At 49.6% G+C, this 14193-nt stretch overlaps 1 pseudogene; it reads right to left on the reverse strand.

The window, feature by feature from the left end:
* Positions 1-8687: 8687 nt before the first annotated feature.
* LOC109736567 (COBRA-like protein 1) lies at positions 8688-13918 on the reverse strand (annotated as a pseudogene).
* Positions 13919-14193: the final 275 nt, after the last annotated feature.

Raw genomic sequence — 14193 nt, forward strand, 5'->3', positions numbered from 1 at the left:
AGCTCGCCCCGTCGACGCCGTCGCCGCCCTCTGCCCCGTCGACGCCGCCGCCCTTGCCCCAACCACGCCGCCGTCGGCCCGCCCCGACCACGCCGCCGTCGCCCCGCCCCGACCACGCCGCCGTCCCGCCCCGACCACGCCGCCGTCGCCCCTGCCCCGGCCCCGGCCCGACCACGCCGCGCGCCCCCGCCCTGCCCCGATCGACCACGCCACCGTCACCCCTGCCCCGGCCACGCCGCCGTCGCCGCCCTCTACCCCGACGTCGTGCCTCTGCCCCTGCCCCGACCATGCCGCACCTCCTTGGTCAGGCCGGCGCCGCCCCCTTCCTCCCTGTTTTTTCCCCACATTTATATGATGTTTTTTTCAAGATTATATGTATATGTGTGAGTATATGTATGTGTGTATATATGATTATATGTCCTTTTTTTCAGATTTTTTGTTCATATATATGATGATTTGTTTTTTGCTTTTTTATAAAAATGTATATATGTATGTATGTTCTCTGTGTATATATGTTCATATATGCAAAAGTTAGATTTTTAGAAAAGTTTTATCTATATATGTTCTCTGATTTAGTACATTTTAGGTTAGTTTCATTTTTAGAAAGTTTTATATATTTAGGAAGAAGGAAGCGAGAAGGAAGAAGGAAGAAGGAAGAAGAATTTTTTTTATATGCATATTTTTAGAAAAGTTTTTATATATATATGCAAAAGTTACCTTTTTAGAAAAGTTTTATATATCTAGCTAGGAAGAAGGAAGAAGAAGAGAAAGAAGGAGAGGAAAAAGGAAAATAAGAAGAGAAAGAAAGGAGAAGAAGAGGAGAGGAAGAAGACGAGAAATAAATAAGAAGAGGAAAAAAGAAGAAAAAGAAAATGAGAAGAAGAAAGGAATAGAGGAGAAGAAGAAAAAATAGAATAAAAATAATTCTATTTTTTCTTCTTCTCCTCTATTCCTTTCTTCTTCTCCTCTTTTTTTTCTTCTTTTTTTTCTTCGATCTTCTCCTCTATTCCTTTCTTCTTCTTCTCTTTTTATTTCTTCTTCGTTTTCTTATTTTTTATCGGGTATGTCGTTGTCGATATACCCCCTCCCGATAACTACAACACGAGGGGGGTCGATATAACCCCTCCCCGATAACATTATTTTCTCATGTATGTATGTCGTCGTTGTCGATATAACCCCCTCCCGGATAAGTTCGACATGAGGGGCGGTCGATATATATACCCCCTCTCGACCATGATAACTTATACCATGGGAGCACCCCTCGGCCCTCTCGCTCGACCAAAACTCTCGAGGACACCCAAACCCTAGAAAAAAACAATGTCGGTCTCCTACCCCCTCCCGCCGCGCCCCTACCCGACAAACTCTCCCGAGGCCACCCAAATTTACCAAGTTAAAAGAGCGTTGTCGTCGAGGCCACCCCATACCCTTGAAGCGTTGTCGAGGCCACCCCAAACCCTTGAAGCGTTGCCGAGGCCACCCCAAACCCTAGAGAAGCAGCGTCGAGGCCACTAATTAATATGATTCCTTATTGTGATTAGCTAGCTAGTTATACGTTTGCCACTAATATATCCATCTGTCATGTTTGAATAATAATTGCCATGTTGTAAATATTTGCAGAAACTATGGAGCACCCCCGAGACGAAGCAACAGAAGCGGTGTTGGGGGACATAATCACACAAGGAAGTGATGCCGTCTTGTCGTTTCTCAATGACACCGATGGTCTGGAAGGACAGGGTGAAGAATCAGGCTATGATTATGATGGCTCCGGTGACCCAATGCCGGTGCAAGAAGGAGACCGTGATGACGGCTCCGGTGACCCAATGCCGATGCAAGAAGGAGACCGTGATGACGGCTTTGGTGACCCAATGCCGGTGCAAGAAGGAGACCGTGATGACGGCTCCGGTGACCGAACCGAGTCCGGCCAGGTATATATATTAGTTAAGCCTGTGCTGACTAGCTAATTGATGCATTCATTGTTTTGGTCTATGTACACATATTAATTAACTCTCGTCTTTCTTTTTTTTCTAGCCCTTCGGATCGAGCACAACTTCGGTAAAGAGACGAGGCCCCAAGAAAAAGTTGCGCTCGGATGAAAGGTTTGAGATCATAGAAATCGCGCGCGATGGCCAACCGATTGAACCCATCCGGACAAAGGAAGCATTTGCTGCTCAGTGCGGGGTTCTTGTTAGGGACAAGATCCCAATCAGCATCCACCAATGGTTAAAGCCGGCTAAAGAAGACCCTGAGGTGTCTTATGTCTCCGATATGCAGAAAGATGATCTTTGGACCGCGCTGAAAGCAAATTTCACCCTACCGCCAGACGAGGATCCGGAGAAGCCAGTTAAAGAGCAATTGATCAAGTCTCATGCTCTTAAAAAGATGGCAGAACTATTCAGGAGGTGGAAGAATGAGCTGAAAAAATTTGTCGACAAAGAAGAGACACCAGAATTCACCGGCCGGTATGAGAAGATCAGAGATCACTGGCCCGCATTTGTGGCCCACAAGACATCGGACAAGAGTAAGAAGATGTCAGTGACAAATAAGAAAAATGCTGTGAAGAAGAAGCTTCACCATCGCACGGGGTCAGGTGGCTACCTCAAAGCCCGACCATTATGGGCCAAGGCTGAGAATGACCTGATTGATAAAGGGGTCGAACTAGAGACATTGAACTGGCCAGACCGTTGCCGGACTTGGTTCTTCGGGGTTGGCGGAACCTTGGACCCTATATCAGGGAAGTGCGTTTGGACGGACGAGCAAATGAGAATACCAGTCACGAGGCTTCAGGAGTATATCGATGCAGCCTAGCAAGGGACGTTCGTTCCAGGCTCCGTTCCGTGGAAGGCTGGGTTTCCGGACGCAGGCGGTTACAAATGCCAGGAGAGGAGGAAGAAAGTGGAGCATACCCAACTGCAGGCACTGCACGCAAGGGTACAAGCGATAGAGGAACGAGAAGCAAATCGCAGCAAACGACCTGCCGAAGCTTCCCCTGAAGCTACCCCGTCATCTCAGCAGAGAAGCAGCGTGGCTTCCACCAAGCAGCTTCAGCTGGAGCCTGTCTTCACGGCTCCTGCTAGCTACCCCGTGGATGCTATCACGGAGTCTCAACATTTCCACCTTATGACGCAATGGATGAAATTCAAAGTCAAGGCGGCTGTTGGCTCTGTTTTACCTACTGAACCTGGCGCAACCTACCACTGCCGGCCGATTCCAGAAGGATATGCTAGGGTGATGGTGGATGAAATAACGGACGGATTTGAGGACCTCGAGCTTGACCACCCTACCGGTGAAGGGGAGACTCGGCTGGGTTCTTTTCTGAAGACTCCATGCCTATGGCGGAAGGAGCTCATCAACCTTCCGAACTGGACGCCTCCGCCTCCTCCTCCTCCTCCGGCGAGTCAGGGCACTCCGCCTCCTCCTCCGCCTCCTCCTCCGGCGAGTGATCAGGGCACTCAGCCTCCTTCTCGGGCGCGTGGCGGCACTCCGCCTCCTTCTCCGCCTGCGTCGGCGCGCCCGAGCAGCCAACCTCCTCCTTCTCCGCCTCGCCAGCAAGGGCGGAAGAGACCCGCCGCCACTCCGGCTGCTCCGGCGCGTCGTAGTCCTTCTCCTCCGCCTCGTAAGCAAGCACGAAAGAAGACAACCGCAGCCGCTCCGTCTGCTCTGACATCTAGCAGTACAGCCAGAGGCGGGAGGCAATACAGATTCGGTCCTTCTCTGAAGACTCTGTCGAAGTTACCAAACGAGAGGACCGTGGAGGAAAACACGAATATCGTGCGAGCCGAAGTGATGAAATTCTTTGAAGGGGTGAAAGCAAAGAAACATTCACCTCCGGAGGAGAAGATAGATACGGTGAAAGCGAAGCGCACTATGGATGCCCTGAAGAAACCACCAAAGTCTCCGCCGAAAGCCAACTATGACCGCATTATTGAAAAGTCATTTCTCGAAGCGACGCGGCCGGGAAGTACTATCAGTGATCAAAGGTTAGCAGAACGATGAGCTGAGAAAAAAATTGCCCAGCTCGACGAACAAGCGGACCAATCGTGCCCCCGGTCAAGGTGTCTAGCGATATCGTCGCTAATGATCCGAGGATGGTGCCCGGTTATAGCAATCTTGGAGATTACCTGCCCGATGATGTACATTATGATTTCTTGGAGGTGGACGAACACATATACGAGTACGGGAAGCCTCTCGTCAAAGATGAAAGATCTCTAACAATGATGATGCGAAGATTCCATGATTGGTACATGAAAACCTTCAGAGAGTCTGGGGGACGAATATTTTGACGCTGAGAGTTAAAGAGGAGCATGACCTCGTTGGGATTGAACTGTTGAATGTTCCATTTGAGGAGTTCTTCCAGTTTTTCAATCAACAGGCCCTCGATAAATTAACGGTCACTTGCTACTGTATGTAAGTACTACTTCTGTCATTAAGTCTCTGTATATAGGTCAGCTCTTTCATTGCATATATTTATAATTATCCTCACTGTATTATGCAGATTGAAGATCGCTGAATTGAAGAAAAGACAAATCGATGATATTGGGATCATTAACACAAATCTCATAGATGCATATGAGGTTGAATTTCATGCCAAAGATACCGAGGCCAGCTTGCTACGATCGTTGGTAATAAATGAAAACAAAGATATAATACTCTTTCCTTACAACTTCAAGTGAGTGTTACTATCTTGTGCATATTCGGTTTCCCTTATTAGTCCAAGTTATAGTAATGTAATTGATGAGTTATGCATGCGTGCGCAGGTTCTACTATATTCTCCTAGAGATTAAGCTTGAGCAGGAACTAGTAACCGTCTTAAACTCGAGACGAAAAGATCCTAAGGAGTATGCGGATATGACTAAAATGCTCGAGAAGTAAGTTAAATCGATCATTATCGCACCATATCAGCAACTTTGTTCATTTCCTGATATTAAGTAATTGTTTTCTTTGTCTGGCAGGGTTTGGACAAAATTCACCAATAAAGCTCCCGTACTGCCGAAGAAGCTGCAATTTAGACACCCGAAAGTAAGTACTACTAGCATGTTCCGCGCATCTCCTAGTGATTCAAGCGCTAGTTTCATCAATACCATTTATAGCATGCATGCTTATCAGTTTGATTGACCTCTATTTCTTGTAAAGTGGTTGTGGCAGGAAGCCGGGAATAATTACTGTGGATACTACGTTTGCGAGTCCATCCGCCACACGACCTGTGAGCGGGGCTACTCTGACAAACAATATGGAGTGCGTAAGAAATAATACTCACAATTTTATTTTATTACCATCATTTGTGTTGAGTTTCATTTATTCATATATATATATATATATATATATATATATATATATATATATATATATATATATATATATATATATATATATATGTATTGATCCCCTTCTTCAAATTAGATCTTTCGGATGCGGGATGAACTCCTACCACCAGATCGTATGCGAGCAATTCAAGAGGAATTGGCGGCATTCTTCCTTGACCACGTGATCGCTAAAGACGGAGAATACCATATGGACCTTGACTTCGTATATAATTAGGAGATTATATTGTAAGAGATAATTATATTGTATATATGTAGCCAGTAGTGTCGGATAGATATATGAGAACTTGTTGTTCGACCAATCTCTCGGAGAAGGAGAGGTGGTCGATATCACTTCTCTCTGTATGCATATGTTCATGACGATCTTCTGTTTCCTTCATTTGCTTACTAGCTAGCGTGTTGAGTCCTCTCTATACGTATAATACGTAGCGTAAGTCGACCAAGCACGGAGATAAGAGGGGACACTTCTCTCTATTAATTAGCTAGATAACACAATATATGAAACACCTAAATTAACAGTCCAAAACCCCTAAACCACCCCTTTCAAAAAAAACAAAAACCTCAGCTCCTGCCAGCTGCTGACGCGTGGACGCCTATTGGTCCCGGTTGGTGCCACCAACCGAGACCAAAGGGCCTCCTGCCTGGGCTCGCCACATGGGCCACATGGAGGCCCATTTGTCCCGGTTCATGTAAGAACCGGGACTAAAGGCTTAGGGCATTAGTAACGACACTTTAGTCCCGGTTCAACAACCGGGACAAAAGGCCCTTACAAACCGGGACAAATGGTCCTTTTTCTACTAGTGCACGTGACAGACTTGATCTACTCAGATGTTGGCTGCCTCTAGGTGTCCGCACACACATCTGTTATTTTGCTCCTGGCGGCAGGACGCTAAGCTACTAGGTATATCTAGGGCACATGGTGGCAGGTTTCGACATCAGTGCAGAGTTTGGAGTGCTCGACATGGCCTGCGAAGGCATGTGCGACAACAAATCCAACCACTCTACTTTGTGCTTGATGCTTGGGTTAGGCCCTTGTCTAAGATGTGTCACATCACTTGCCTAAATCGGCCCTACATGGACGGTCCATACTCTCCGCGTCATGGGAGTGGTATCATAGCAGTGTTCTTAGGCACTTCTCGACATCATGGGAGTGGTTTTGATACCGGTGTCCTTAGGCGCTACTCAACATCATGTGTTGCGTAAGCAAGATTCTAGTTGTGTGGCTAGGTCGACATTAGGCCCTGGTTGTGTTTTGTTTTGTGATGATTGGTCGACATATGGTGGCAGATTGGCATCATCGGTGACTTCGGTTAGATGGTAGTAAGGATCAAACGCGATCACCTTGTCCCCCTCATCATGAAATGACTTTAATAACATTGAAAAAATACACATAGTTAGATAATACTAAAGAGGACTGTGAATGATGGTAGAACGTATATTGCCACATAATATCCTTTGTTGATGCTTCGACATTTGTCGCATCCTCACCAATGTTCCAACAACATTAGCAAATTGTGTAGTTTGAGGCCCAATAGGCTGACCAATAGTGATGCAAATGGGCAGGCTAGCGGGCAAATACCATAGGATAAATCTAGTGTTAATTTTATGAGAAACGTTTCCCTGCTGCGCGCCGGCGGAAACGCTCCGCCGGTCGCGTACGCTTCGTTCGATCGAGGGTGATCGTGTGGCCCGCGTGTGGACTCATCCTCTCAGCCCCACACGCTCAACCCCACATCATCCTTCCACGCACTCGCAGGACGCATCACTATGGGCCCCACGCCACCGCTGTTCCCCATCGCTCCTTTCTTATCCTCATCTCCTTTCTTCTTTTTTCCCCAGTCGCCTCTGCTTCAGACTACCAAATTCACCATGACGCACATCCCAGCTCTCTCTCGTCTACTCTACGCCTCGCCAGCCGCCGGACACCTGCACCCAAAGCCAACCCACAGCCCCAACGACCACCCCACAGCGCGAGCGACCACGACGGGGGGCGCTCCTGCTGCTGTGACCCGGGGCGATGCGCAGGGGTCATGGCGCGACGGTGGATGAGGGTGCTCGTGGCCACGTTAGTTTTTGCTGGAACCGGCAAACCATTTTGCTACAACCGTTTTTGGTTTTTGTTACTACCGGTGTTTTGATGCATTTGTGCTACATCCATCTCCATGACATCGGTGTTTTTTCAGTCGATTTTTTTGCTACAACCATGCTATGATTTTGTTGGAACCGAAGATAATTTTTGCTGGAACCAGCTCATGTTTTTGCTACCACCCACCCCACCCAAAATCTGCTCCCACTGTATTTTTGCTGGAACCGGCTAACGATTTTGCTACGACCGGCCAGGATTTTTGCTGGAACCGGCTCTGCGGTTGCTGCAACCGGCAAGACGACGTGCCCACTGGAGCTGGAGCTATAGCGCGCTCACTGGCGATGTGGTTTTTGCTGGAACCAGCATATTTTTTTGCTGGAACCAGCATATTTTTTGCTGGAACCGGCTAGTTACTTTGCCACAATCAGACTTTGGGGATTTTTGCTGCTATGTTTATCTTTGCTGGAACTAGTGTCAAATTTTGCTGGAACAGGCTATTCCTTTGCTACAAGCGGATTTTTCTGATTTTTTGCTGCTATGGTTGTTTTGCTGGAACCGGTCAGCGGGGATGGTGACCGTGTTGGAACCGGGCAACAGGGATGCTGGAACAATCGGTAGTTTTTGCTTCTACCAGCAGCATTTTTTGCTGGAACCTGCATGTTGAGTTTTTTGCTGGGACGGAAGTGTTTTTGCTGTAATTGATTTTCGATGGAACCTGCATTTTTCTTTGCTGGAACTGGCTCATGGGATTGCTTCCACCGGCGAGGTGGTGCTCGCGCTGATTTTTTTGCTGGGTGGCAAGGGCGGAGACTGTGTTCGTAATTTTTTTGCTGGAAACAGCAATTGATTTTGCTGGAACCTGCCAAAACAGAGATATTTTTTTGCAGTTGTCCAGCAGGGCGAGCGGCCACGGCGGGCTCCGCCTGCGAGCCGGCGGGCAGCCCGGTGAGCCGGCGATCGGTGGCGGTGAGCCGGCGATCGGCGGGGTGGGGGCTACGTGCAAACCACCGGAGAGGATATGGTGGATCTGAAGCGAGGAAGAAGGGGACGCGCGTGGGGATAGCTCGCTGAATCGTGCGGTCCTAGGGACACTAATCGTGCGGCTGCGCGGGGACCGGCCGAAACGTTTGGGCCGGTGCGCCGGCGCCTAGCGCTGCCCTAATTTTATACACAAGTGACGAGTAAATTTTAATATAATTGATGAGTTCCACAGGACAAAGCGGCACCCTGATTTCTCTTGAACTAGATTAGAAGCATGTCTTAATGATGCACCTTCATTCTTCTCAGAAGTAGGGATTAGCTAGCAATATCCAAAGAACCAATGGGACGATAACTGACACAGTTGATTTTGTGGATGCGTTTGGCAGCCATCGGTACGCATCTAGAGGCGGCGTCACACACTTGTTGCCATTGAAGTACACTCTTCTTGGAAAGGCCCATCCTGCCCGCAAGGTGAATGCTGACGGGTCCTTCAGGAATAGTAGCTTAGACTGAACATATCCATCAGGTCCAACAGTCAAGAGGTAATCATTGTAGTGCCTGATGCCCCATACCCGAGTGGTGTCATCTGCGATAAGAGGATTTCTCAACAGCCGAAAAAAATTCACACAAGGAATACCAAGTGTCCAGGGATGAGGTGCTCACTCATAAGTCCATAAGGGTTCAGAGATGTGTAGTTGAAGCTGGCAATGCTAGTCAAGCTGTTGAAATTACGTTGCTGAGCTATTAGGTTCTACTGCGAGTAATTCATCCGGTAGTTGAAGTTTGTCACTATGATCTTGGCTCTCCAGTACACCTTGTAGTTAGCCTTCACATGCCAATGAACTCTTATTGGGCACATATGAGTAGTGCATTGGACCAGAGGTGCCAAGCCATTCTTGTCTTGACCATTCATGACAGAATCAAGATATGGCAAGTTTCCCCGAAAGGGTTTAGCATCCACTGTCAGATTGTTAGAGATAATATTTGAGAGTTAGAGATAAATACTTCCTCCGTCCCATAATATAAGAACGTTTTTGATACTAGTGTAATGTTAAAAACGTTTTTATATTTTGAGACAGAGGGAGTATCTATTAAAGATAAAATAGGTTTAAACGACCTTGCCTTGTACTCTAGGCCTATCCCTCTCTCATATGTTGTATATACATATCAATACAACACACAACAACACAAATAGCCATCATATAATTTTCACATGGTATAAGAGCCATTAGACCAACATCATCGAACGATCCTTGGTCACAATCACACCTTCCGCGGCACGCCGCCCCGGGGAGATTAATCTCCTCTCCCCGGGGCGCGGCAACCAATCTGATCAAAGATCAGATCGGTTTTATATATTAGATTAGATCAATTTCAAAATTTTCTGTTTTATAGATTAGATCCAATTTAGCAACTAATAAATCCCAGGATCAGGTCTAATTCCGGTGAATAGTTGTGCATAATCGGCATCAGGTTAATGTACATGGTTGTGCGTCCCTACGGCAACGCACGGGGCACGAGGTGGGCATCCGCGTTGCTAAAGGCCAGTTCGTCTGCACCGACCAGGGACGACGACGTGCTTCGGCTCGCAACGACGACCAGCGCCACGTGCGCATGGGCTCTACATCGACAATCCGTCCAGCCATGCGCCGCACAGCCGCAGTCCATCGCCAAGAGCCCGCAGCATTATCGACTCCATAGCGCATCGAGCAGCAAGAACACGGCCGTGTCCACATGCATACGTGCGTGGCAACACTCGCCACAGGACCAACTCGCCATGGTGAACATGCTCTACCGCACGCTGAACCGGTCAGCTTCCCCGACCGTGACCACGTCACCCCTGCGGGCGACAGACCGCGCTTCCCCCCTTCCTCCGCGAGTGCTCCCCCTCTCTCCTCCATCTCCCCGCCACCGTCGCCGACGCCTGCCGCGGGCCTGGCCCGGGCGACGCTGGCGGCGGCCCCCCGGCCTTTCCGCTTCTAGGGTTCCTCTGGCGCCGGACAGAGCGGCTCTGAGCGGTGCCTTCAGGCGGCGGCGGTCTTGCGCGGCGGCGGGGGTGCCTGGCGCGGGTGGGGGTGGGCTCTGGTCGGCAGTGGCGTCGTTGGCGGCGGGGCAGCGCGGCGTCGCGGGCTGGTGGCGCCCGCCTGGCCCAGATCTGGGCCCTTCGGGCCCCATCTTGGTCTGGGTGGGCCAGCTGTAGGCGTGGCTTCGGTGTGGCTCTCGGGAGGCGGTGGCGGTGCGTCGGGCTGGTGGTGGGTGGCGGCTCGGTTGGCTGCGTGCAACAGCGCGGTGGCCCGGGCCTTGCGGTCCCGTTATGGGCCCGTCCAGGCCTGGGTGGCCTGGTTTGCCTCGGCTGTGGCGTCTGGTCGGCAATCCGCGTCGGTGCTAGAGGCAGAGGCCTCCGTGCGATGGCAGTGGAGGCGGTTCCCTCCTGTTCGACTCCGGCACTTTAGTCCGTGCCAGCTGGGCACTTCCTGCCTCTGCTCTCTTGACCTCGTGGTGGTGTTCGCAACGGGATAACATGGATGGGTCCAAGACCGTGGTGGCGTGTGCTTGCAGGTGGTAAGATGGTGGGATGGCTCCGTTCTAGTGGGTGCCGGGGCATGGGGGTGCGGGAGAAATCCATGCTGGTTCATCCGGCTTCGACGCGGTGACGCCGGTGGGTGCCACCATTCCTTCCTGAAGGGCGTCGGTGCTACCCATCCCCTGGTCCTCTACGCGTGCTAGGGGAAACCCTAGGACTTGTCCGGGCATCAGCGTTATTGGCGTCGCATTCGTGTTGTCTGGTATGCGGTGGTCCGGTGCCATGGCGACTGGTGGGACGTAGATGAAGGGCACAGCGGTGGCGGACCATCCATGCTTGTCGAGTTGCCGTTGTTGGTATTTTTCTTCTTCTTTTTCCTTTTAGGCTTGATGTGTTGTTCACTCCGGCAGCTACCTTGTGATCCCTGTTCGTGCTTTATAATATAAAGCGGGGAACCCTATTTCATCATGATGAACATGCATACGAGCATGTCATGAGTTGTGGACTCCAGCCACGGCCCTTCTGTAGGGTCGATTGGCAATGCGGACGCCGGACCGCTGTGCATACCTGCATGGCATGAGACATGGACTCCAGTCACGGCCCTTCTGCAGGGTCGACCGGCAACGCCAGCGCCGCGCCGCTGTGCGGACACGTGCGTCCGATCACAGGAGGGCGTCGCTCTCATGTAGAGATTTCGATCCGGTCCTTAGGCTTATGCGCCAGGGTCCGCTCGACAAGATCTGCAGCTACCCCGAAACGTACATGGCTGCTACATGTCCGGCTTCACCAGGCCGAGCATTGCAGGACCAAGACCAACAACAATTCTTCACCAAGCCGAATGACTACACCGACCGATCTGCACTGCATCAAGCCAATCTACACCGACCCCGCGCCACAACAGCGAGCTGTACGACTACATCACGCCTGAGAAAAAAAATCATTGTCAAACACATCTACGAGAAGCTACCACCACATGCATCATCCACACGCCAGGCCAGTGTGGAAAGCTATGCAATTCTTCATCGATTTCAAGCAACACATTATCGTCGACACGCCGCTGCCACGCCATCGCTGACACTTATCGCCAAGGTCTTCATCAACGTGGTCTTCATCATCATCATCGTCAACACATCGCCGCCACCTGGTCCACAAGATGGACACCAAGCGTCCTCTGACAGACTTTTCTGCAAGATGCGACCACGACGACGGCAATGACCGCATCACGACAATGGCATCGACCGCGTCATCCACGACGGCACGACTGCATCGACACAGTGTCACTATGGTGATGACCCCTACACGACCACATGGTTCTGGCAAAACCAATGTGTGCTCAATGGGTTTCCTCCGGTCCTAGTAAAAACCGGTGGACTCATCACCAACGGCACCCTCTGACATCCGCAAGGTGCATCGTCCACGACTACAGCTCTGTCATCTACAACATAGCACATTTGTTTGCGCCTCCGGCTTTGTGTGGTTTCATCATCCACGGCGACTACACCATCGACCACGATTTCCTCGGCCATGGCTACATCACCATGATCATCTACCTTGACATTGACATTAATGGCTTGGTCTACAGCAACTCATCGGTAACAACTCTAGTCAACAGCGTCTGCGTCGTTACTAGAGTTCACGCCACTCCCGCTGTGACTACGGGAGGGAATAGAGGATGGACAAGGAAAGCACCAGAAGGGGACGCAGTCACCGCCCTAGGTGCCGACACGGTTGATGATGTCGCAGCAGAGAAGATGATAGAAGCGCAAGACTTCAAGTTTAGTGGCAATCGTTTGCTTCACTCCTGCTACCACTGAGGGGGGGGGGGGATACTAGAGATAATATTTGAGAGTTAGATATAAATATCTATTAGAGATATTACAGATAAAATAGGTTTAAACAACCTTGCCTTGTACTTCAAGTCTATCCCGGCCTCTCTCATTTACTCTATATATACCCCTATGAGGGTCAGATCAATACAAAAAACAACAACACAAATAGCCACCATATAATTTCCACACAGGTAACTGAACAATAAGCTCGCTCTTCATTCTAGTTTATTAGGGCTTTGTCAAATGTAACTTACTCTACACAGATTCCTGGTTTTGTACTGTTATCTTGGCAACCACTTGAGCATTTGGGGCAGGTAACAAGCGTGTCGCTGTAAAACACTGAGAGGGATAAACAGCAAGTAGAAGACCTCAGAGCGCAAAACTGTGAGTAGGTACAAGTCATATTCCATGTCACTGCAAAATAAAACAAACAGTCAGATATGCATGCTAGTTCTTGGGATATTCTTTCCATGCATCAAGAAATTAGACAATGGCTTACTGTGGGCTTGAGTTTCCTCCTTCCATCTGGTGTAGTGAACTTTGTAGGTTTATCGAACTTGGTTGCAGGTCCACAGGTATACCCTGGACCAGGGGCCATCGGAGTGAAATTTAGGCACCTCCAAGGTCTTGGTTGTGGCCCCTGATCGACCAATTGAAACTTCAAAGGAGGCCACAACATTAGCAGGGTCCTATGCCAGTGGGTTGAGGACTCCAATCTTTGCTCACACAGCGGCAAAGGGATTTGTAGAATTACCAATCTCTAGCTTCATGGGGGCCAAAGGGGGTCATTGCCCCCCCCCCCCCCACCACTCTAGAAAAAAGAATCCATGCATAATTTATGTTCTTCGCCCCCTCAAGTCTGATAAGCCCCCCTCAAGAATCTTCATCAAGCTCCGCCACTGGTTGCTAGGGGGCTTTGCTACACCTACGTAATTATTCTAGGTAAAGTTACGTAAGAACTGGTTTCAGTGATTTGATTGGAAGGAAAAAATAGCCCGGGCCCCATCCATGAAAATCAGAGGGGAGAGAGAAGTGGATTAGGAAGTTTAAGTAAGTTTACCTAGATGGGTACGTAGGTGTAGGATTACAGCAGGCCTAAAAAACAGCTAGAGAGAATAATGTAGCTGACCTGATGAACCAAGAAGACAAGCCAGGGCGAACAAGAGCAAGCAGGAGACATGGTTCTCGTGCTCAAGAACCAGATTCGTGGTGAAGAAGCAAGAGTGCAGGAGGAACTTGTTTTTTTTGAAACAAAGGAAAAAGACTACTCTCGTGGCATGATGATGCTCAGATGCTTAGCCCCCACGGTAAGCCGCGTCTTGGCCTCCTACTAGATGAGTTTTAGAATGTAGTATGGCGACGTCGATTTCTTCCAAAACACTCTAGTGTTTCTCTCATTCCAGATGACCCAGCATACAAGCATGGTAAGTGAGGCCATGGCCTTCCTGTTTGCTG

This window comes from Aegilops tauschii, chromosome 7 (genome assembly GCF_002575655.3).
Source record: "Aegilops tauschii subsp. strangulata cultivar AL8/78 chromosome 7, Aet v6.0, whole genome shotgun sequence".
NCBI lineage: Eukaryota > Viridiplantae > Streptophyta > Magnoliopsida > Poales > Poaceae > Aegilops > Aegilops tauschii.